We start from the raw sequence: 5,622 nt of genomic DNA, 5'->3' as shown, positions 1-5,622 counted from the left end.
AGGACTTGATATCAAATATATGATCAGAGACAACTTTTTAAATTGATGTGCTAGGCTCCAATTCTTTCCAGTTTTTAATTAATATTTTTTGAATTAATATTTAGGCAGCTGTTTGTTGATCCTGAAATGAGAGGAAAAAGCAAAGTGATTATGTAGCACTATAAGGAGGAACAGCATGCAAAGATTGTACCCAAAAAAGTCTTTTGATTTCCATGAGAAAATTGATAGGTTTTTTGCTGTTTACTCTAGAAGAGCTCTAGTTTTCTACAATATTTTCTAATACTTTTGTTTTGTCAGTGTTTTAATTGATGTCTAAGAAGTGCACACATTATTCTATTTTACGCACAAGTTTTCAATATATGAACATTCTCTGTTTCATGAATACAGCTTCACAGCTGCTACAAAGCAATGAGGAAGTAAAATGTAGCTTTGTGACTGACAGAATAAGCCATGTGTTACTGTTTTCTGTGATGCAGGGTTTTTAAATAGGCCTTGTTTTTATTCATCTGTGCAAAGAAGAAGCAGTGCAGTTCTGGTTTAAATCTGGGCACTGTACAAGCCTGCATGCTTACCTTAACATAACTTAAAGTTTGGTGATTCATTTTTTGTCTCTTTAAATCAATGCAGTGGAATTCTTTCCTCTTGCATGTAGATCTATATGTAATATGATAAGGCCACTTTGGGGAATAATGAGGAAAATCAGTTATTTTCTCTAATAGCCTTGTTAGTCAGATAAAAGTAGAGTAAAAAAGAACTAGTGCAATAACTTGATACTATTAGTCTCCTATCAGCATAGAATTTGACACTCAGGAGCGTCCTTTGCAATTAAATGCCACACAGTAGGATTAAATTAAGTCTTTTAAGACAGTGGCCTTGTTAAGAACAAATGGCTGAATAATCTTTGTAGTCACAAAGCAAAGGAAAATTCCAGTGCCAAAGATTCCTGGATTGGAGCAATTAGGTAAAAAAGAAAAATCACTGGGCTCTGGGTTTTTCATTTGCCACCAATCCAAAAGAAAAGCCCAGCACTACAGCTGCTCCAGTGGAGCCTACCTTCCTTCATTTCTAGGAAATGGCATCTGCCTCTTCTTTTTAGCTTTAAAAGCCATTTTGTTTTGACCTTCCTTGAAGTGTCATGTTCTCTGATGGTGGAACTGTGTTTAAATCTGTGTTTGCATCTGCAGCATTTTCACAATAAACAGTGTGAAGTTCAGATTAAATTATTAGTTGTTCAGTGGAAGTACGTTAAAGCTGTGTCTTCAGTGTTTCCACAATAAATGGAATTAATATTTACATGTGCATCTGTTGTTGAAAATTACTGTCTCCCTCAAATTAGAACACCATTCTCAAAGTATGCTGAACAAGATTGGTGACTGGATTAAGGGATGGTTAATATTTTCCTGGAAAATTAGCGGCTTCAGAAGTTTCTTGGCTAACTTTACAAGTAAGTATTGTCTTCCACCTGACACTGTATTAAAAGGAATAATTTCACTTTGCTTTTACAGAAATGTGTGCTCTTTCAATTGTCTTGATTAAAAAGGAGGGGAAAAGGTTCCCAAAATAATCTGTATCTAGAAACTTTTTTTTCAATTAATTTATGCTTTTGCTTTTCTAGGGATTGTGAGCAGGGTAATAAATGGACAGTATTGCTCTTTCACCTGTTCTGAAGCTGGAAACTTCAGCTTCCCATGCTTTTAGTCTTTATCTTTGAAAACAGTTCAGTTGAATATCAACATTTAAAAATAGATCCCTAAGGGAGTAGATGCAGTGGAAGTGAGTGTAAACATTCTCTGTATCACTGAAATGAACCTGAACTGGATTCAGTTAAAACTAAGTCAATTTTAGGAATATCAGCAGCTGAGCAGTCTAGAAGCTTTTTTACTAGCTTACCAAATTTTGTTTTCTCCTCATCTGATGCACCATTCTCATTTTGTATACTGTGTAGCTTTTCAGTGAGCTTGGAAAGTGGGACTGAAAAAAAATAATAATTATCCTTATATTATTTCTAGGCAACAAGCTACAATTAAGTTGGTAATACTTAACTGTTTCAAATTGATTTTAAAATAATCAAAATACAGGTTGGGATTCTTGCTCTCAGTCCAGCAAGGCTCTTAACACTTAAGTGCATCATGCTCACAAAAAGGAACATATGTAAGAAAAAGCTATCAAAATATTTTATGCTAATGGCAATACTGTTTCTGTTGCATTGCCCTGTTCCTGTTTGCATAGCTCTGTGAGTCAGTTCCATCTGTTAAAAAACATTTATGTTCTGTATTTTCAGCAGTGAGGAGGGTTTTGAGTACCTCTTGTCTCATTTCACCTGTGTGACGCAGGGTCTGGACAAAAATTGAGCAGTTTTTGTGATGACTCTGTTTTCCAGAAAACAACGATTGTGCTGGTTAATTGTTGCTGTGTTTCCTTGGCAGATATACCAGAGTAAGAAGTTGTGCTTTCTGTTCCCTCAAGAACCCTCTAATTAGGATGTCCACCTGGAATGAGGGAAGTCAGTTCAAAACCAGATTCCACCCATTTCAAAGCAGGAGTTGAATAATTGCTTTGGGAGCATGTCTTAGTGTTGCCAGGTATTTTAAGTGCATTCTTCTTAATGTCTCCTTTTGACACAGTTCTGCTTAAATATTTTTTGGAACATTTAGTGTAAAATTCTACCAACATTAGCAACAGAGATGGAATAAGTCTTAGCAGACTGCCCTACAGCATGTGACGTGAGTATTAACCTGAGATCTGAACCACGGTCTTTCACAGCTTGGAAAAGTGCCTCGATCACACTTTTCAAAAGAGAAGGGGTCACAAAGTAACGGATGTGGCTTTCAATTCACGATTCCTTTGTTTCAAGGGTGCCAACTGTCAGTCGTGAGCCTTCAATCATTGTCTGAAGTATTTGACACCAAAAATAGGAGTTAACTTGTGTCGATTTTTTTTTTAATGCTAAACTAGTGATATCTCTTCATAATGTATAGGCACACGTACGTGGTACTTACCTATCTACATGTGCCTCTGTAACTAATTAAAGGGTCATTTTAGTTCATTTCCCACAAGTTAAATTGCTCCTGTGATGCATCTTTTTTTTCTGGTTTCTTTTCTCAATCACTTATTTACTTATTTGCAAATTTCTCCTGTTCTACTTCCTGGGAATGTTTGATTCCATTATAGATTAACTAACCTTTGAGTTTAATACCTCTTCCAATATTTTTAGCATTTCCCAGGAAGAAAAGGTGTGTGTGAGGGAGCTTGCAAGTTACAAAGGTAAGTGAAACAATGTTTATAGGGAAAGGTAGTGTCTTCTGTTAGATCACTTAGAGCATCTGGGAAGGAGGCATGCTTTTAAACTTCAGGCCACTTTTACAGTAGGAGCTCAACCACCACAACTAAAATACTGCTGTTGTATTTTGAAAGCTATTCTTGTGAGTATCATCTTAGGAGGGACTCCTGTTTCTCCTGTGCCCCTGTCTCAGAAAGCCCAATCTCTGCTCCTAACTAGCATGATTAAAGAACAATCAAATCAAATGAAATAAATCAAAATTATTCTCATTCAAATAGCTGTTAGCTGGCCAAATCCTTTTCTGAGACCTGTCAGTAAAGATGCTGTCTCTGTTAATACAAGGGCACTGGCCTGAGTTGTTATAGCAAAGAAGATATGTCTGACATTAAGCTAAGGAAAGGATATAATCTGATATTAATAATTTGGCATTAACACATTTTGCTGTGCCTACTGGGAGGAAACCACCACACTAGCAGTAGTGTATTCACCAACAGTGAAGCAGATAATCTTGAAGTTCTAAGAGGACCTCATGGGGATAAGTACTTAAAGACAAGTTGTTAAGTTGACCTCTTTTCTATAAAAAAATATGAGCCATTTTTCTAAAATGCATTGGATTAATCCAACAAATCAGAACATGCTAGAATCAAATTAAAGAATTGCTGATTTGCCTATTTCATGCTTTGCTTATGCAACACTTTTTAATATTTCCACAATTCTCTACCTAATTGACTACATAGCTCTGAAAAATACCTTAAGAAAAGTTTAGTTTATTTACACTTTATGGAATGGTGTATCTAGTCTGTTGCAAAGGTAATTACTGCCATGTTTAATTCAGAAGTAACACAATTATATTTATTAGGATTTCTTACCTTCCACCCATCAGAGTTGTTTGTAGCCCCAGTAACTGCGTTATATCAGAGTGTTAGTTACTAACATTTTGTAAAATTAAAAGGGGTAGAAAAGGGCCTGCAAGGAGACACCAGCAGTTATTTACATCTCAGTTATGTAATAAATTGGGGGACACACACAAAAACATACCAGAGGATAAAAAACTGCTACCTTGAGTGAGAAACTGCAGACCCTCCCGATTAAATCACCAATGCAACCTTTCTACTTTCCCTTCTTCATAAAGCTGCCATAATGGTGGTTGGTCATACATTTTTAAACTAAAACTGCACCTACATGATTCAAATCGTTGACACGGAAATCAGGGGGTTTTATTATGTGCAGAACTATTGATCAGACTTAACCTAACACTTGGAAACTTCTAAGAAGCTCCAATAACTGGCAAATGTAGTTCTTTAAAGAACCATAACTGAATCCAGTGAAAATTGCATTTCCACAGGAAATTTTAACTGTTCAGCCTTATCAGTTAAGCAGTGCTGTCCTAAAAGAGTTACCTGTGTTATTTTAGAGAAGTGATTTTCCTTATCCTTCGTCAGCTCCAAAAATGCTGAATTGATTTTTGCTTCTCAGCAACATACTTAAGAAGATGACACATTGGCAGATTTCAGGCCTGGATCAGCCACAACACATGAAAACTCAGGTGGTAGAGTAATTAAAAAGAAGGAACAGGTACTGATGTGCATTTTCAAGTGAATGCAGATTAAAGTAATGGCAGCTTTGCTCTTATTGCAACATAACTTGTACAAGGTTGCAACACACTTCAAGAGAGGGTGCCTAGGAGTTGCCCAAGGCATACCAATGGAAAAAAAAGTGTGGTTTATTAAACCAAAATTCTGTTTGCTTCCCCCTCCCTTTAAGGGATAGTAATGGGTTACAGAGCTGAGTGAAGTATGGAATAGCCTTTCATAAAGTGTTCTTGGAAGAAAATTTAGTGAAATAATTGACTTAAATTCTTTTTTGTACTGTAGAGAAGTTCCCATATTGATGCTTCAGAGTAGGAAATTAATATATTAACTTTTCTGGTCTTTTCCTAAATTAAATTCCAACATAGAGACTTAATAAGTTTAGCTCATCCAGCCTTGGATATTTTTGTGTTTTCTGATGGAAAAAATGGGTCTGTTGATGGTTCTCTGACTATCTCTTCTGCTGAAGCATTCTAGCAGTAAGTGACTAATCTATTTCTGAATCACCTTACAAATTGAGAAGACTTAATAGATGAGGAGCCAGAAGGCTTGTTGGATTTTGACTGGGAAAGGGGAAGGATGTGAAAAGAAAAAAATAGTAACAACCACCATCTCTCTCCTACTCCTTTTTCCCTGACCTGGGCTTCATGGAGAGCAAGAAGCAACAAGTGCCTTCTGCATCTACAAGTTTAAACAGTCTCTGCTGAAGGGGAAAAAGGAGTTTTTCATATATACATGGAAAGGAAATCAAGA

Source organism: Chaetura pelagica, unplaced genomic scaffold (assembly GCF_000747805.2).
Source record: "Chaetura pelagica isolate M959 unplaced genomic scaffold, ChaPel_1.0 scaffold150, whole genome shotgun sequence".
NCBI lineage: Eukaryota > Metazoa > Chordata > Aves > Apodiformes > Apodidae > Chaetura > Chaetura pelagica.
This window is presented reverse-complemented; position numbering follows the sequence as displayed.